Genomic DNA, 21,417 nt, shown 5'->3' with positions numbered 1-21,417 from the left:
CACACAAGCGGGTTGACTTGTCAGCAACAAGCGATTCAACGCTTCCCAAGATTCTCAGAAACCTAAAAACGATATTACTGTAACAGCCGAATACACACGTAGTTATTCCAGCAATATACACTGCAATGCACACAAGCGGGTTGACTTGTCAGCAACAAGCGATTCAACGCTTCCCAAGATTCTCAGAAACCTAAAAAACGATATTACTGTAACAGCCGAATACACACGTAAGTTATTCCAGCAATATACACTGCAATGCACACAAGCGGGTTGACTTGTCAGCAACAAGCGATTCAACGCTTCCCAAGATTCTCAGAAACCTAAAAACGATATTACTGTAACAGCCGAATACACACGTAGTTATTCCAGCAATATACACTGCAATGCACACAAGCGGGTTGACTTGTCAGCAACAAGCGATTCAACGCTTCCCAAGATTCTCAGAAACCTAAAAACGATATTACTGTAACAGCCGAATACACACGTAAGTTATTCCAGCAATATATACACTGCAATGCACACAAGCGGGTTGACTTGTCAGCAACGAGCGATTCAACGCTTCCCAAGATTCTCAGAAACCTAAAAACGATATTACTGTAACAGCCGAATACACACGTAAGTTATTCCAGCAATATATACACTGCAATGCACACAAGCGGGTTGACTTGTCAGCAACAAGCGATTCAACGCTTCCCAAGATTCTCAGAAACCTAAAAACGATATTACTGTAACAGCCGAATACACACGTAAGTTATTCCAGCAATATACACTGCAATGCACACAAGCGGGTTGACTTGTCAGCAACAAGCGATTCAACGCTTCCCAAGATTCTCAGAAACCTAAAAACGATATTACTGTAACAGCCGAATACACACGTAGTTATTCCAGCAATATACACTGCAATGCACACAAGCGGGTTGACTTGTCAGCAACGAGCGATTCAACGCTTCCCAAGATTCTCAGAAACCTAAAAACGATTAAAAAACATTCAAAGGACAAGTTATTTATGTTACCGCTCACGCACGACCGATTACATGTTTAATTAACAGATTACAACTTGTGTTGTGCGAAAATTGATTAATAAACAGTGGCCGGACAATAGGTAACACGCCACTTGCTTGTTATCTCTATTGTTGCAGTTTTGTTCATACAATTCTCTTATTCTGACAATAGACAAATAATTAATATCAAACAGTCATATCTTATTTTTGTTCTGTATCAATGTTGATAAACAATTCACGATTGAATTACAATAAGTTGGTGACTAAATGGATGCTTTATAAAGTATGGCCCACTGGTTATAATATGTATTTCTTTCATCACGAAATTTCGCAGTAAAATTTGACAAAAATGAGAAAATGATAATAAATAGTAAGATATCATTGTCACTTTCCAGAAGCAAACTATCAATGATCATGTTATATAACACTGATACATATAGGGTGAGCCAAAATGTCACAAGGGGTCACTTTTTTAAATGGTAACCCATATTTTACCACGGAGTCATGTTGTACATAAAAAAACAGTTTTTTCTAATACTGACTGTTTGTGATAAATGGTAAAGTGAAACTTAAAATTTGTCACACTATTTTCTGGAGAATAGGAAATCAGTAAATTAAAGCGCTTACGTGTAAAAAACTGACACCATAAACCACATAGAGAGAGTATTGAAATATTAAGGTATAAGGGTTTTATATTTGTAAACGAATGTTCTACATGAATCCGTAGCAAACAAATGGGTTCTCATTTTAAAGACGAAAGTGGCCCAATTACATCCCATAATGTCACGAGTAGATAGATAGTTTTTCAATCAGTAACAGTGTTATTTTCAACATTCTTTAAGTTTGTTTCTAAGGAAATGTTCTGTGTTACGGGACATTTGGCCCACACTGTGTATAAAACATCTAAACTCCACTGATATCATAAGCGTTGAGGCCACACAAGTGTTTCAATGTAACACCTCGTGTGTTATGTTGTATTACATATTACACCCTTCATCGCCAAATGGCTTCAGCTTTGACACATGGCTTCATAGGCGGATTGTAATATCCTACGTTAACTCATCAACATATTCTTCATGGTTATATCAAATACGTACAAATGGCTTCAGCTTTGACACATGGCTTCAGAGGCGGATTGTAATATCCTACGTTAACTCATCAACATATTCTTCATGGTTATATCAAATACGTACAAATGGCTTCAGCTTTGACACATGGCTTCAGAGGCGGATTGTAATATCCTACGTTAACTCATCAACATATTCTTCATGGTTATATCAAATACGTACAAATGGCTTCAGCTTTGACACATGGCTTCATAGGCGGATTGTAATATCCTACGTTAACTCATCAACATATTCTTCATGGTTATATCAAATACGTACAAATGGCTTCAGCTTTGACACATGGCTTCAGAGGCGGATTGTAATATCCTACGTTAACTCATCAACATATTCTTCATGGTTATATCAAATACGTACAAATGGCTTCAGCTTTGACACATGGCTTCATAGGCGGATTGTAATATCCTACGTTAACTCATCAACATATTCTTCATGGTTATATCAAATACGTACAAATGGCTTCAGCTTTGACACATGGCTTCAGAGGCGGATTGTAATATCCTACGTTAACTCATCAACATATTCTTCATGGTTATATCAAATACGTACAAATGGCTTCAGCTTTGACACATGGCTTCAGAGGCGGATTGTAATATCCTACGTTAACTCATCAACATATTCTTCATGGTTATATCAAATACGTACAAATCGATTTTAAACCAGTTTCAATTCTACACAGCTATACAACTTCAAATCTCGTTACAAAAACAAAACAAAAATACAACCAACGAGATTTTTTAAGTCATTGGTAGGCCATTCCAGTCTGGGAGCACGAGACTGATGTAAAGAGCAACCCTTCTTTTGACGTTAGTATATATAAAATGAAATTTTATTTACATTATAAGTTGTGGTAAACTGGAATAAAACATATATAAATATCTACGCCGGGATATAATATAAATAATATATAATATAAAATTTACCGTGGATGCAAAAATACTTATATCTGCCAAACATCAAGACCTGTGGAAACGAGGCTAAAAGAACAGATTTACATTTTTTTTTTTAAAGAAAATATTGAAAAATCTAAATTAGTTGAACATGCTATAAAGAAAATTACCATATAAATTTTGAAGTGTAGTTTTTAAAGAATCTTCCTGAACTAAAGGAAATAACATTGAAAGTGCATGTATGACGGTTTTGACAGATAACTGTATTTCCAAACCTTCCGTAAATTTCAGTGACATTTTTTACACTATATATATAAGTGAAAAAAGGTTTGTGTGTGTGTGTGTATATATATATATATTTGTGTTAAATTTTTTAATAATACATTTTTTATATAAATAAAAATAAATAATATATATATATATATATATATATATATATATATATATATATATATATATATATATAAAACGATAAGATCGAAAGAAGAGGCTGACGGACACACGAACTTGTGTAGGCTAGTTTACTAACGAAGGTGGCAGGGATGACTCTCAAGGACGGTTAACGATCGGCCCTGCCTCTACCTTGTATCCGCCCTAGATTCGCCCTCTCTCGGTCGCACATACTTCCACAATGTTTTATTTTTCTCATTGCAGTCGAGAACGTTTAAGGGTTGTATAGACTCGATTATATTTAACTGGGTCAGCTGCTAGAGCAACTAAACGCTTGTGCACGATGCTCCATACCACAGGCGAGAATATTAATTACCGTTAATTCACTGGAGTGTGTATCACTCGTTTGGTCTATAGAAATGTATCCATTCATAAAACCTCTACTTTAATATTTTGTTCTACATTTAAATAACATATAAAGAAAATCGTATAGAATTAAACATAACTTCTTCAGCATCTTTTGTAGAATTGCATATTTTTAGAAGGGAATAAATTACTAACTAAGAACGTACACATATTAATTCAATAAATAAGCAAGAAAAATTTAAATATATTTATTAAAAAAATATACTGTTTTATAACCTCTGAATGTCTTGAAAACGTGAACTTAGCATTTTTGTACTATAGCGATTACATTCCAAAGATATGAGAAGTATTTTTGTCCCTCGTGGCTCTTTAAAATTTATAATAATTTTATTAGGCAACGGGAAATCATTATTCTGTCTATTGTGTATGACAAATCTGGTCTAAGCTAAGTTACAAACAGTAGGCCTCTAAGGTTGCTAAATTAGAGGATGTGTTTGGCACCGGCACCGGCCATTCAGCTTCCTGACTGAAAGTTTAATAGGAACAGGGATACAACAACAAGAGGTGGTACAGATGTAGATGGCGCGATTACTCTCGCACGCACGCACACGGACCTCACCGGGTGAATATTTAACGTTCTGTGCTCAGCTTGCGGATTAACCTGGCTTAAAGCGAGACCGCCCTTGTGTGACCTCTGCCTGGTCTCCATGTGTCGCTCAATGGCTAATGAACGGTTACTTCCACTCACCGGAGCGCAACAGCTTACAATCTAAATAATATCTTTAGTCACTTGCAGAGTCTCTGGTGTGTGTATGTGTTACAAGCAAAGCAACAAAACTTGGTACATTGTTACTGCACCTATAAATCTACATGTGAAGTAACTGACACGACAAAAATATGGTAATTGCTTCCAAAAGTACATTTTAGTTGCAGTAAAGATGTACCAAGTTTTATTGCTTTATCTGTAATCGTTCGAGAATTATCAAGCACGCGCGGGACTGTTTGTACACCCTGTATATTAAATCTTCGTGTAACAGATGCCGATTGTACAGGTCTTTGACAATACACTTTTTTAGTATTTTAACCTAGCTGTTGTTGCCAGATTAAAACAAAACTACATGTCTTTTAGTGTATTGAACTGATGTAAGCTTTTTTATCTAGTAACGATATCAAACGTGTCTGAAGCTGCCTCTGTCACGGCCAGAGGGCAGTATGGTCTTTGATTTTGACTGGCAATACAAGACATTAACTCCGGAAACTTTCTTCTGGTCAGAAAATGACCAACGATGTAAAATTTATTAATGATCACAATGGCAAAACCGCTCATGCTGACCAGTCGTGCGTCTAACATTGTGGATCATTAGTTAATTGTCCGAAAAAGCGAATTGAGCGAATAAAGTACTGTAGCAACAAAATATATAACAAACAAGTGATATGTCACCCATCATACAATGGAGATATAAATCAACCAATGTTTCTACAACGCTGGTCGTGATAATCTGTTCATTAATCATCTAAATGATCACGAGCGAGCAATCATGTAAATAAGTTACACTTTTCAACTATTGCCATTATTTGCTGGTTATACATACCCTAGAAGCGTGAACCTATGATCTACTTACTGTGGTTTTACTTTGGGGAAGGTTCAGGAGGTCACAAGGATACCATAACATTTAATATACTGTAGGGGGCTGAATATATTCGAAAGAAAAGGGAATTTTTATAATAATAAAAATGCTAATTCACGCTTCACTAGTTAAACAGTTAGAAACTATCTTATATTTACGTAACATCGTTCGCTCGCATGGGCATCTGCTGGGAACGTTCTTTTTGTTTAAAAAGATTTATTTTCAAAAACGTCCTTTTGGAGATTTTGTTACGGATTTAAATACTCTAATGAAAGTGAGAATTGCTGTTTTGAAGCTTCATTATATGTCCGAATTACCAATAAAATACCAAATGTTAGCAGTATCCTCACCAAATGATACATTTGTATTTTTATTTATTAAGTTAAGTTTCGTAGCAGTGTAATAATACAAGTTCCAGTGAGCTAGGGAGAGTACTACAAAACTAGAGTATGCTGAAATCAATGTTGTCACACCAACTTTTATCATTGAGTTTCCACTCTATTAGTTATTATTTTTACTGTAAGGAATAAGTTGCATGCCTTACGATATCACATGGAAAAATCACGTATTGTACTCAGCTTTTTTTCAAATCTATGTATTCTGGTATTACCTTGTTGCTATCATGGTTACGCAAAAATATTTGCCGTGTAGGGGATTTCCAATGAAGTGACAAGCACTATGGTCTAAATCAGAGTTGCCTTTACAGGAATAGTGTTTAATGCAAAATTACAACTCTATAGGACAGTGTATTTTCAAGACGTCGTGTGGACAGACAGACATAAATTAAATGTTTTCAGCACCTCCAGTGATAGATTTCGCTAACGCTCAGCCCACTAAAGTGCAGTAAAGGTTTGAAATAATTATTATGTTGCCTAAACCAACTGAGAAAACAGCATTTTGCTTAGTAATGTACTCACACTGTGGAGAAGTGCAAATAACTCCTTATATGGCAAATGTATGCACACACATACATATATGCATATTGTGCTAGCTGGGCTTCACAGGGACTAGGTGTGTCACCGTGTGCTTTGACGGTGCCTGATCAGGCAACCTCGGGGGAACCCGAGGGCCATGAGCCGCCTGGTGGCCCAGTGCAATGCGCGGTTTGGAGATTCAAACCATAGATGGCAGTAGTGCATATTACCTCAGTATATTACCACCTATTTGCGTATAGTATTGAATATATATATATATATATATATATATATATATATATATATATATATATATATATATATATATATATATATGTATTTGTTTATAGTTTTGTGGTGTCTGGTAAATTATACATATTTATTGTTGATACTTGTTATATTTATATTTAATTGTTATTGCTTGATATTCAATTTACATTTTATTGCTTGTTTGTTTATATTGTTTATTGCACGTTACTCTCTTTATATTTTATTGCTTGTTTTTTTTTTAAATAGTTTAATATATGTAATTTAAAAATATTATGAATAAGTTAGTATAAATTTAAAAATGATTCGCCATAGACTTCAAATTATAACATTGTAAATGATTGTAAGGGAGTTTCAATGTGGTGTATAACTAAGAAATGTAACAAGACTGCCAGAGATGAAGGGATTATATGTTAAAAAAAATGTATTAATTTTCCCCGCAGGCACTCTTGTGGTACATGGGGACTGTAAAACATAGTGAGACCGACACCGCACTAGGCCTTGTTGCACAACGCCTTGCACAACCATCTTGATCCATGTGCCCAGTCATTCTACGTCAGATTTTTAACGTATTCGAACACCGACAGTTACGTACGACATTACTAATGTGAACATGTTAGCATTAGTGACATCAGCAGACAGTAGCTAGACCATGTGACATAGCCACTCAAATGTGTGAGCGATACCGTTATTAAACCATGGTAAAAATAACAAACTGTGTTTTAATTCGTCTAACATTTTTTTAACAGTATTCTACAGTAATCTCATTTAGTAAAGTTCCGTAAGGTTTGTTTTTATTTAACAACAAATTAGGGTGAATTTGTGTGAAAGCTATCTAATTCTCGTGGTTAGAGTAATGAGTTTACAAAATTATAATCCCTCAGTTGCGATAAGTTTTTTATGAATTTAGAATCTTAGGTTTTGTTACTCCATTTCATAGGTGCAATCACTAGCATCTTTTAGTCTGTACTTGTAAAGTATATTTTGATAATTGTTTTACTAAGCAAAACCAATTATAAATGGTGTGAATGAATCACATTTATACCTTTGTTACTGATATTAATTCCTTTCCTCGTATAGATTAAAAAAATAATGTACAGAAAAATGCTAATTTTTCAAGACATTTTAAACTAAATATTAAAAACTAGTAATACTAATTTTATAACCGTATAAAGCATTATTTTGATAGATTTTAATTTATGGACCTATTTATGTCAAGCGTTCCATATTTTAATAATACGAATATAACTTCTAGGTTAAATTAAACCCTCTTAAGCTCATGAAGATACTCAGTGGGAAACGAAAGAATAATCGGAAATTTTACATAAAATATACAGTGTAATTTTGGCACACATGCTCTATTATTAAAACACCAATTATCCTTAATTCAATTGTGTATAAATCGAAGACCGGTCTACGGAATACTATACAGATAACACGAATAGAACCAAAATAGGTTTATCAGTATCCTGAGTTAATTGTATTAATTCAATTTATGAGACACCCAAATAGCTATAGTACAACTTTATTTATGATATTGATTATTAATTATATAAATATTAACTAATAGACAGTTTAAAAGATTGTCAACGCCCAATTTTAATATATTGGGTCACATTTCCAGGCTAAATTATAAAAGGTTTTAAAAAGACAAGTATAAGAAGAAAATTCAGTAGCGACAAAAAATAGTGGAATATTAATTATTATATATTTATTATTATTATATTTGACTTCACATTAGCTTAAATTGGATCTGTCCACAGGAGACGGTTTCAATAAAACCCCGAGATAGCATTATTTGTGACGCCTGTTAATATGACTCTGCAACCTATGCTACAAGAAAGTATTGTATTGCTGCACGCAGCATTTTCAGGCGCTGCAATCATCTGTGTATTGTATACGAAGGAGGTGGAGGATAAAAGTATAGAGGTTTATCAAACTTATAAATTTATAAAATTTCTCATTCTGCATAAAGTGTGTCGATTGACAATAGTTTTTTTTACTAAATAAAACAAATGAATGGATGAGATTAAAATGTATAAATAAATAACATTTATACTTTTGTCACCGATATTAATTTCTATTCTCGTTTAGACATTAAAAATGTTTGCATTATACTTTTACAAAAGGTTTTAAAACGTGTTCAGAGATATTAGTTGAATTTATATGCACGAATGTGAAAATTAATCTGCTTATTCATGATTCCATAGAATCCTTACTGATCTTTATTTGCAAAGCACGACAAAATCTTTCTGCAAATTTTAATAATTGAGAGCATTGTTTGGTTTCCAACTGCAGAATATTCAGGTACGCACTCTGATAACAAGCACATATATTCAATCTGCTCAGTAAGTTCTAACAAGTAAATACTATTTCCGTGGCCAATAATGTCCTACTTAACGAATTCATTGGAAATCATTAAGTAAATTCGGGATGTTTAAGGATAATTTCCAAAACAGATATTTAGATACAAAACTTGCAATGAAGGACCTCTTATTATTCAAAACATTACACCAAGTATTGCAACCATGAATAGCACTATATTTCTAAAAGTGACGTAATATAGAGTACCTATGCAGGTACTAAAATAAGGTAATACAGGTTCTAGCTGTTTTAATAACTATTGCATTTCAAAAAATATAAAATGTATCTCAATCGTTAACTGATAAACATTCTTCTCCACATCTGTATGTATTTAGAAATACTAAGCAAGCGATCATACATAAAAACCATATATTGATCTCAGATTAACCTTTTTTAGACGTCCTCAGCGACTTACCATAAATACTTCAACTTTAACCTTTCGGCTGTCAGAATTTCCAATAGCTTCACAGATCTTGGTGATCTTTGGTGATATCAACTGGTTGTGGAAGATGTGATAGTGTCAGTCTGTGATGTTGAGTTCGAAAGACATCCCTGTCTCTCCGGATTCATACTGATGGACGCCCTTGCCGCGAATCAAAACACATATTGATCACACAAAGTACAGACACTGAGCAAGTCATCAACCCAAACTCCCTAACAGAAAGTCTGTACGAGTACATATTATTCAGCTTTTCAATGATTTTGGTGCTCGTTGATTTCTAAAGGCTTGTTTCATTACTGCTTAACTCAAGCTTATACAATGCCAATGACATAACTAAGGGACATGAGGGAGTAGGAACCCTACAAATAATCATAATCCGAGTGTAACACTTATCCAGCCGGTTTAAAACGAGGGATATTTGACATTGAATTAGGTCTATCTAATTTATTGGAATTTAGATTTATTCAAATCTATTCCATACTACCGGCTATGATGTGCTCTACAATCAGACCCCCCCTTCCCCGGCAGTCTTACTTAAGTCATTATCAATGCAGAGACCTTTTCAGCTGAGAACGTGGACATACACAAGAACATAAGCGGGAGAGACAACTTTCGCAACAAAACAGTAATCTATCATAGTTTTTCATTATTTTGTCAAGCAAACCCACACCCAGAATAGAAGGGCGTAATATCTACGGGTTTTAAAACGTAGAAAATGCTTGTGTATGCTCGTGCGAGCGTGTGTACGCTCTAAAGGCTTGTTTTATTACTCGTCTTAGATTAGTTCATTTAATTAGATTAGGTGAAGGAAGTCTTATGAGATGTATTAACAAAAACAGAAATGATTGTCATGCCGTACATACTACATAAAATATTAATAGTTATACGAAGGACCTATGAGATACGTTTTTAACCAGGTGCTGACAGTATAGTCTTACATATTACAAATTAAAAAATTATTATTTATTGCAATTTTTCCCGGTTCACTTCAAGCACATATATCACAAAAAGAAAACACTATCAGTATATTTCAACATTTTTAGCTCATCACTGTATGGTAGTTAATTTTGTGGACTTTTATGTAATTTAAAGTAAATCATACAGAAGAATAATACGAAACAAAATATTAGTTTAAAAATATTTCTAACTATGTTTATAATATATAATCCTAAAGTAGTAAAGCATCATAAGAGTTTGAGCAATGAAAGATATTTATTGTTCCTTGAAAAACATCTGCTTGGAACTATATTGTAGGTCTTGTGGGAAAATGTCAATCAAAACAATATAATTGAAAATATGCAAACAAATTGAACAAAATTTAAAATTGTTAATTGATAATGAAAGTAAAGTTGAAATGACAAAATTGTCTCTCTTAAAAATTCATAACGGATTCAAATCAATACATGAATGGTGTTAAAATGCATGATCAATTGAAATCATATAGTCGGGATGATTCGGTTCTAATACTCGATAGCTTGATGCATAGCGCGATCAATATAACGACAATTCTCGACCCACGCCTCTTTTCATTCGTTTTTGTCACAAAATAAGTAAAACCAACATATATAATTAAAATACATTGGATATTGGTATTTTATTGATATGGTTCCATTCTGTAATAAGTTTAATAGTATTCAAGTAGAAAGAAGAACAATCGTAGCCACTATTCAAGTCGCGTACCATATTACCGGTAGTTTATGACGGTTGTTTTCAGTCTCAGTCCGAATAGTAAAGAATCAATACTTCTTTGTATTACCAAAGAAATACATTATTTATTTCTTCACTTATGTTTTTTATAATACCAGTTTTGAAATGTGGCCTGCTAGTTGGCCTAATTATATTATTTATTGAGTTACAGTATTATACTAGTATGTCCTGTAAACTTGGCCGTTAATACAACTAAGTAAAGTTAACACATCTAATTAAGAATCATGTTTTCTAGAAATCTCGTATTATCTAACATTTCTTCTACAATATTACGACATATAAATTAATTATAGTCGCAATACTCGCTATAATTAATTATATTCTGCACAACCGGAGTCAAAGTTGGCGGATCGTACTGCAGTGAGGAACAGGTACTGTACTCGAGACGTACGTCGTGGACGGCCAGTGTAATGCGTACTTGCTAGGACGGCATGGCAATAACTTATATACAATTTGGTTTATAAAACCTAAGGAATTCAGAATCGAGATCACGAATTCGGTATTGGAATCTGAATAAAAGTTTATGGTATTGGCCCATCTTCGATATACAGCCGGCTTAAGGAACCAACTACTGGCTTGCTATCGCATTACGTGAATGTCCCTATAACTGTGTTACAATCATGAATGGTAATGAGTAAATATAATTTTAATACAAATAGAAAACGTGGTAAAAGATGGTGATGTCAGCAGGTGCATATCACAAACTACTTCCCTGCAGCTTTCGTGATTCTTAAATTTAAACGTTCGGAAAGCTCTCAATTGTACCCACAACAAGAATATATCGCAGAACGGTTGAATATCAATGTACAAATCAAATAGCAAGTGATAGTTGCGTGACTTCTGTACAACAGACCGGTCACTGGGTTTTTTTCTCCCTGGTCGAGCTGTCTGGCATCCGGCAGTGCAGCCGCACATCGCGACGCACACCCTGTACACCTTGCTATCCCTCCAATGGCTGGAGGGGGGGGGGTGCGAGTTTGCTGTGGTTCATGGTTTCCTCCGGATCCTCTGCACCAGAATGAAATCTCCTCCATATTCAATGTAGATCTGGATATCGGCTGAGAGGATGTTGCCTAAGGACGGCTGCTAAGCTGCCTATCAGAGGAGCTCCTGACCTACAACGCTTTATCATGACTTAGATGGAAGGTAAAGAAAGAAAACTTCCACACTCTTTTTTAAGTAGTCCTGAAATCAGCCATGGATTTTACTTTCAGTAGAATTCAACGGCCACTGTTGGATAAAATTTCCAGATTATCCGTCACTATTAGTAGGCCTACATCCATCAATAATCCTTTGAGGCCAACCACCGAGTTAATTAATATTCAATAACAATTCATACAATTCATTCAATAGTTCACCGCATACACGTGAGTAGAACTTTCTAATCGACCTGAAGAAGAGGGCATATAACAATTTTACAACCGTTATCTCATACACGCAATGTAGGAACGTAATTTTTCAAATATAACTATATTTTAAGTTCGTAGTGTCAAGAACCACCAAACAGAAATTCAAAACCATGGTAGAGAACTAAAAATATCTAAACAATGTTCCAAATATAAGACTTTTTACCGTACATTGTAGGGTACATCTTTCTTGCATCACACTTGTATTAACCAATCGGTATCTTACATTTTTTATATTTAAACTCCAAAACCTTTACAGTGAAAATAAGTGTAAATTTTTCAATGATAAGCAAATCAATTAAATTTAAGGAATTTTAAAAATAACGAAATAAAATTTATTTTATAACAGGTTGCTTTAGATTTGGTGAGTTGCGTTTTTAATAATGAACGAAAGTTCTGAATTCTCGAAGATAAATGATACCGATACAGTTACCAGAAGTCTCATCAATGTATACGTCCTTCCATCATCCCTAACTAGAAACCAAAGAGCAATGCAGGACCGTACTTAACTTTGACATGACGGGGCCCGCTACCGCCACATGTCCCTTCAAATAGATGTGGGGCGGGGCCCCTGAAGGCCCCGTTAAAAAAGACCGGTCTGAGTAATGGCCTGAAACAGTGATAATAACTTCTACCAAATTGTTAGTGTATGTCTCCAAACCTGGTCGTTTAGTTATTATTAAGACCCGGCCAGGTGTCCGTCTGTCTGTGCAATAATTCTTGATAGGAAAGGTCCTGGAGACTTGAAACTTGGTACAAAAGTTCCTCTTGGTTCAAGGAAAAGTCCTGTTGTATTCCACCTATATTTTGGCTCAAAAAGGATTTCGTTTGTCTGAACGATTACGCTTCGTTACGTTGTGTTATACTCTTCGATATCCCGTTGTACCGGTTTATTATTTTTTTTTTAACCCAATATAGCAATCATATAATCTCAGACGTAGTTATTAAATTGACGGCCCTAAAACGAGAGTTTGATTATTGGCTTGTAATTGTTGAAGTAGAACACCGTATTACAGTTTGAAGTATGAAGTGCCGAGTGAGAACTGACCGTGTCAGTCAGTGAGGTAATGGACGCGTGCACTCGACTGAGGGGAATGCGAGGAATCAGCAAGCAGTCCCAGGCGACGTGCCGCTAGGCGACTGGCGGCGCTGAAGTAGAACACCGTATTACAGTTTGAAGTATGAAGTGCTGAGTGACAACTGACCGTGTCAGTCAGTGAGGTAATGGACGCGCGCATTCGACTGAGGGGAATGCGAGGAATCAGCAAGCAGTCCCAGGCGACGTGCCGCTAGGCGACTGGCGGCGCTTAAGTAAAACACCGTATTACAGTTTGAAGTATGAAGTGCCGAGTGATAACTGACCGTGTCAGTCAGTGAGGTAACGCGTGCACTCGACTGATGCGAGGAATCAGCAAGCAGTACGTGCCGCTGCGCGACAAGTGTATTACAGTTTGAAGTATGAAGTACCGAGTGATAACTGACCGTGTCAGTCAGTGAGGTAATGGACGCGTGCACTCGACTGAGGGAATGCAGGAATCAGCAAGCAGTAGGCGAGGTAGGCGACTGGCGGCGCTGAAGTAGAACGCGTGCCGAGTGATAACTGACCGTGTCAGTCAGTGAGGTAATGGACGCGTGCACTCGACTGAGGGGAATGCGAGGAATCAGCAAGCAGTCCCAGGCGACGTGCCGCTGCGCGACTGGCGGCGCTGAAGTAGAACACCGTATTACAGTTTGAAGTATGAAGTGCCGAGTGATAACTGACCGTGTCAGTCAGTGAGGTAATGGACGCGCGCACTCGACTGAGGGGAATGCGAGGAATCAGCAAGCAGTCCCAGGCGACGTGCCGCTGCGCGACTGGCGCCGCTAAGTGACAATTTACACTGGCGATTAATCGGGCCAAGATCAGATTAAACGATAAAGAACCAACTCGATTATCTGAACGTGGACGGTACGTGTTATGAGCACGGCATGTATGTGGTGATTGGTAGGTGGGGAGGTATCGGGGTGGCGGGGGGTGGAGGAGGGTTGATCGAAACCAATCCCAGACCAGATGATGAGGCTGGGGAGGGTGTGGGTACACTGAACCTGCAACTGCTCAGGTGCGATTGGTTTTAATATTCCAAAGCGAGACACGCATATGAATAAACAAAAGGTATGAGCGCAAACACTGTGTGCGATCCATTTACTCTGTTCTACAAACTATTTTGCTAAACTTATATTACTAAACGTGGTGTAATTAACGCCACGCTACTATGGCGCAATTTGTATTCCGTTGTTATAATACAACAACTTTGTTTGAAGAAAAGAACATCTTATTAACACCTACGGGGAAACCAGTTTTTACGTTCTACATAAAAACGACCAAAATAAAACGTTCACCAGCCAGTAGGGCAACAAGACAAGAGACCACACGGGCAGGCGGACGAGCAAAACAGTAATATCAAACTACGTATTACACATACGTAGTTTTATATTACTTCAGTTAGATTTATATTCATTTTGTAAGTCCTTGGTATTTGAAGTGTTTACATGAGTGTTTAACGTCTCCCGATGTTTATTAATATATTTTTTAAAGTCGCTACTGTGACAGTCGATATGGATGATTGTTTCTCAGTCGACCATCGTACGTAAGTTTACTACGTATTCACTGTGTGATTGTATAAAACTATTACATACATTACAATTTACATTTACTATTGCATTTCAAAATCAATTTGAAATATTAAAATACAGTATGTATAAATAATACATAGTTAAATATATACTGTATTTATTTAGTTGACAAATCAATACATGGACCTAAAGAAAGTGATAACAAGTTTCGGTTGACCAACGGAATACTGCATTATTAATTCAAGAATGACCCGTTTCAGGCACAAACATTTAACCCATTTAACTCCTATACAACTATTCAAAAATTAAGTCGTTGAAAATCTGCCTTGCCGCTGTAGGGATTACAATCTGTATAGCGTATATAATGTTAGATAATTGTAATTGTACATCCTAAATTTAACATGCGAAAAACGAGTTGTTATTCAGGCGGCCAATTGGTAAATAAAAAATATTGCTTTGATTTATTTTTTTATGCATCTTGTGTCACAAATTGTATAAATAATTATTTAAAATAGCTCAATAATTCATTCACAAAGGAGCTCAATCACAATCTTTGAAATAATTATTCCAAATTATTTGTCCGATTTTTACACTTTCTTACTTGAGGGCAATAGTCTAATTTTTCGATTATTGGTGAAACTGATTTATGATTTAACCCTCAAAACCTTAAGCCTGATAACATTGATTCTTCATTTACGGAAGATAGTAATTTAAAATATTTTTAGGCCCGCAACGTACTTTATGTTTGCAGACAAATAAAAGTAAGCCCACACAATTACATGTAAATAAACGATTTATTTCTTATTTATTTATTGCAAAATAACGAAACACACTACTGGTTGATTCCTGACCCAATTGTCGAGTTTGATCAATGCGCCAGAGACGTGGGAATGGAGTTAATTGCCTCAAGGTTGGATCAATAACCGCCGCAGGGAAATAAAACAAAATGGGAATAATCAAGAGCAATAAACACATAGAAGCAGTAATAATCCATTGACCTTGAAGCATACGCGTGCGACTTGCATGGCAGTTGTCGTAATACACCCTCGGTGAAAAATCGATATGGGTGACCAGGGGGAAGGAAATGGGCTAGGCCAGTCTGATCTAGGTTAATCGTCAAACACACTGATAGCGCAGGATTGACACATTTAAATCTTCAGTTATCTGATTTACTTGTAATCCTCGACTGAGGCACGATGGAACATTTCAAAAACGGCTTCCCAAAACAGGGGTTTGCTTTGACATAACAAAACATAGACGATGTTATGTTCTTAATCACCAATCATGAATTAAACGATGGAGTTTCAAAGGTAATTTTGTAGTATTCTATCACCACATACCTTAAAAACAGTCTCTGGTCCTCTTCCATAGTGGCACAACAGCGTAAACCTAAATTGGACACATTTATTGACTGAAATCAGCTGTGCAAGCTAGTACGACACCGCCATGACAGTTACACAACTGCGGCTGGTGGCACCTGGTGACCGACATCCCTACTACTGGCAGTATCCGACCAAACACAGACCGTTGTCATCGGGCTCCGCGACGGTTTATATTCAATTGACCTCTAAAGTGGGCCCGTGTTGCATTCAATTAAGTGTCACTTCTTCAATAGGTCTAAAATGCTAGATTCAATTCTTACACTTCATGCGAATGGAGAGGCTAAAAATAGACCTCACGGACTGTAATAACAGTCTGTCGTCTATTACACAAGATATGATACACATAAAAGTGGGGAATACACGTTATTTTATCAGTAATATTAAGTTTTATTATTTGGTAATATAAATAAATACAGAAATTTTGGAGTTACAAGATTGGTTTTTAACTTAGTAAACCTGATGCAGTTTTGAAATCATACATTTTTTGTTCACTACCTACTTAAAATCACTTTACGTCATTTACGATTTTAAAACCCACAAAATCCACAAAAAGTCTACGTAGGCTAATCAAAACGTTCTCTCCATGATTAGCATTGCAAGTTCTGCAGCAACTTTACGGATAAAACGCGACGCTTAATTCAAGATTTAATAGTATAGTAAAAATCCAAGTATATAACGACTCTATAATTTAGTTTCAGAGTTTAGGAAAAGGTTTGAAACCAAATGCAATCTCCAATGAAGACGAAATAAGCAAGGAAATGTACTGCAATGAAGCTCAGGATACCTGTTCCTAGAATGTACTTGTATGTTTTTCTCTATAATTTCATTTAGTTTATACACAATTATTGACGTAATATACAGATATACTTTCATAGCTAGTTGATATCGTGTTGCAACATTTGACTATATATTGATCACGATTGTTAGCTTTTAAAGCAAAGTTACCTCAAAGATTGTAATCTGAGTATGATAATTTAAAATATACCATGTTATTCACTGAAAACTTCTGTATTTTTTTGGTTTTAACGGTGAATTATAAGAAAAATATGTATATAGACATCGAAATATACGTTACATCTAGAACAAAAATCCACAGGGCTGGTCTGATGCATTCATATCCAAGTTTGCGGCCAAAGATGACAAATCAATACTTTTATATTTTATATCTGTGTAATCGGAAAAAAATGCGTGTCGGTTAATGTAGTCGTACTGAAAAGCCGGTTATTAGTCAGATATATAATTATTAGGGCAGAGTATTGAAAATTATTTTAGATTTGATTTAATGTAGGGTATTTTCCACATAAGATAAAAGACATGACCTAGGTTTCATACTAATACACATAACGTTAAATATATATGTATATATAAACATAATTATCGATATAACGCTAATTTTAACTTTAGTTTTGTGAACCAAAAGTTTTGCCAATTCATGGAGCTCCAAAACAATATCGAATTTGTGACATTTTTAATAAAATTTATACATTATTTTTTATCATAACATAATAAATAAGTTAGAACAATTTAAAAGTGTATACATACGCGCCTTATACGTTATTGTACACTAGCGCCTGATATACAAAGATACAGTAAGTAATCACATAAGTATAAATATTGTATCACAGAACTTGAAGGCGTTACAAGAAATAAAATTCTGAACTATAAATCATCAAAATATATTTACTTTAAATACTCTGTTGAATATTATTCTTTAAGTCATATTTATTCCTTTATGCTTACGCAAATTAAATAATTTATTACTCCAGGCTTCATAATTTAATTTATTAAATAAAAACAAACAAACATCATGACAATATAAGTGACTAAAGGTTTCACATAAGTGTTTTGTGTAATTAATTAATTATTAAATTATTTAATTGACTTATACAAAAATCCTAGTGGAGTAAGGAACAAAGTTTATGTAAAAATCAAAAAAGGTAAAAACGTTAAAGATATTTAAACAGTTTGGGGAGACAATAATTGTATTTGTAAGAAATGCAATAATTATTAAATTCAAGATAATGTAATTAAAGCTGACGCCAGAATTCCTTACTCAAATTTTTTGAGTTTTTTACCATAATAATCGAATCGTAATATTATTCAAAATGTAGAAACTTGAAGAACTGTGCCTTTATCTCAATCTATTACTATGGTAAGAAGGGTTACGTATGGCCAAGTTCATTTGTTTAGGTAAACATTTAATATACTTCGGGTTTTAATTAACACAGAGATATGAAACAAAAATTATTTTGTAATATTAAACCTCAATAGCATAAGTTATAGTTTTAAAAATGCCTAATATGAATTCAAATGTACAGAATATGTTGTAAAAACTTGGTATTACGTCAATGATTCGTATTTATTTTGTAATTGTTATGGATGGTACATCTGATCAACTCATTGTATTATATCATATAATGAACTATATATATATATATATATATATATATATATATATATATATATATATATAAATTCGTTACTCTTAATCTTGAGTTCCTCAGCTCACTGTGGAAAGAAAAAGCGCAGTGATTAAACAAATCTTATGTGTTTTAAGTGCTTTTAGAAAGGATAAATCCTCAAATAAATCACAGATTACAAATTAAGACGTAGATTAAAGAAATTGTTTGTATAAAAGAGAGCGTAAAGTCTCAGATAGCATTACCGGTTGCGAGTAATTATTCCATACATTATACAGTTGATTTACTGTACTTTTTATATTTGTAATATTATTTATTCCTTTTCAACAGCTTCATCTATACTTAGTCATAAGTTATGAAACGTAACACGTATATGGAGTTGTTTTACGAGCAACAATTATCGGATCTTTTTTACATACATTCTATGTATTGAAAAGTTACTGAACCGCTCAAATATATTCAGCACATATGTGGATAAAGTAATTATATAACGATCGCATTCTATTATAATTCTGTTTTTATTATTACAGCACTCGTCAAAGCTACTGACTTAGCAGTCGTAGTACGTCAATAGTGTAATATGGCTGTAACAATGCAACCTTTACATACTCACTACAGTTACTATACGAAACTTACAGACAGCACAATAGTGTACTAGTAATGTATTTATTTTATATTATAGTAAACAAAATGTATATGCACGAATGAACCGTAGTTGATGTACAAAAGTCCTGCACGGGCTTGATAAGTCCCGAACGATTAAACGTAAAGCAATAAATCTTGGTACCTAATTACTGCACCTAAAAATATACTTTTGGAAGTAATTTTAAGTCTGAATTTGGTGTATTATGTTAACGCAAGAAGATAGAAGGATATTTCAAAACGTTGGTCAATATTGCGGATATTTTGTAGAAGACGACAGATATTGTAATATATCGGTTAATACGGTTTGGTGGGTGCATACGTGATGTGGTTGTGTCGATAGAACTGCCTTATATAAAAGTATCACCGGGACCATTTATTCCGCTCAAATATTGCTTTAGTCTTCTATCATATACAGGATGTAAAATAAATCCTGCATTGTCTTGATAATTCCCAAACGATTACAGGCAAGCAATAAAGCGTGGCACAACATTACTGCACATATAAATATGGCTGTACATATAAATATACTTTTTGAAGTAACTAACATTTTTTATTATATCAGGAAGGTGACTCGCGAGGAGTCAGAGGGAAATCTTAAATTAGAGTATGGATCGAGTAATGCATAAAATTTAAGGTCTCTATTAGTAGAGTACAATGCTGCAAATCCGACCTCAAACAGCCCACTCTTTGAAAAATTACGGTGGTTTAAAGTTTGAAACAATTACAATGTAAATCCTGTTCTAAAAGGTTTAATATTCTTGTTCTAGCGCAAGTTGTAAAAGTTATATTTAGTAAATTTAATATTGGACATATAATATAGTTTATAGGATAGTTTAGTGACTCTTCACGTCCATTGAAGGATGGTCTACAGGGAGTTTGGCAAAAAACTAATGTAGCACAGCTCAAGATCGTTATAAAAGGGTTTTTAGCAGAGATGAATGAAAAAGGGAAAACCCGGTCTCAGTTACTATAGTTAAAGTTCTTATTTTAGGTTGGGTTTAGACTTTATTTGATGTACATCTTATATTACATTTTCAAACGAAGTTCATCTTAAACTATGAGCCAAGACAAGAATATTAGATCATTTAGAACAGTATATGCCCCACTGGCATAACAAAAAAGTAGTAGTAACCTCAAAGAGTAGATTTATATCGTTATAATCGTTCGGGACCTATCAAGTCCGTGCGGCACTTTTTTACACCCAGTATAATCATACAGGTTACCAACAACAATGCATGTTAAGCATTATACCGTGATAAACATGTCACGCTAAGATAACTGTGACACAAGTTCCATTGAACGAGGGTTTAAACGTACAAGTGGTGTTTGTAATGACTACTAATTACCTGTGATAAGACTCTGGTTAGATAATCAAAGCAGGAGTCTACTACCATTTGTGTCTACAGCGTTACTCTAATTGACCAGAGCCTGAGTGCCAATTTGCATCGTGTAAGCACACAACCTGTTTGTCTTCAAATCGACAGAGAAATTTACCATAAGAAATAATGAACCGTTTGATACGCTAACTTTTACGGAGGTCGTAATGAGCGCCTACACAAAGGGTTAAATATATGAAAAACAATTTTCAGATAGTATCTTTCGTAGCCTGATCAGGTATCTTTCTTAAAGAGGTATAGCAGACAACTAAATGAAGACTGAAAATCACCACTTTAAGGGGTTGTATATGGTTAGCTAAAGCCAAATTCATTTACATTGGCATCCTCTAAATTTAATCTCCACCAAAATTATCACGAATAACAATACATTTTTCTTAGGACAAATTTAATTTTCAATTTTAATAAAAAGCACGATGTTGAGTGCTTATACATTGCAAATTGACCTTCAGATTGTAGACTAT

At 34.7% G+C, this 21,417-nt stretch overlaps 1 protein-coding gene across 5 annotated transcripts in view; it reads right to left on the bottom strand.

Moving 5' to 3' along the window:
* Positions 1 to 21,417, bottom strand: part of LOC124359309 (TLD domain-containing protein 2) — a 498,415-nt gene that overhangs the window by 227,799 nt on the left and 249,199 nt on the right. Inside the window, exon 1 of one of the 5 annotated variants that reach the window (XM_046811950.1) lies at positions 16,453 to 16,595. The exons of the other annotated variants lie outside the window; for them this stretch is intronic. The gene's annotated coding sequence lies outside the window, so the exon portion shown is untranslated. Of the gene's footprint in view, positions 1 to 16,452; positions 16,596 to 21,417 lie in introns of those variants that run through there. 5 annotated transcript variants of the gene reach the window in all.

The sequence above is a fragment of the Homalodisca vitripennis genome, chromosome 4, assembly GCF_021130785.1.
Source record: "Homalodisca vitripennis isolate AUS2020 chromosome 4, UT_GWSS_2.1, whole genome shotgun sequence".
NCBI lineage: Eukaryota > Metazoa > Arthropoda > Insecta > Hemiptera > Cicadellidae > Homalodisca > Homalodisca vitripennis.
This window is presented reverse-complemented; position numbering and strand designations above follow the sequence as displayed.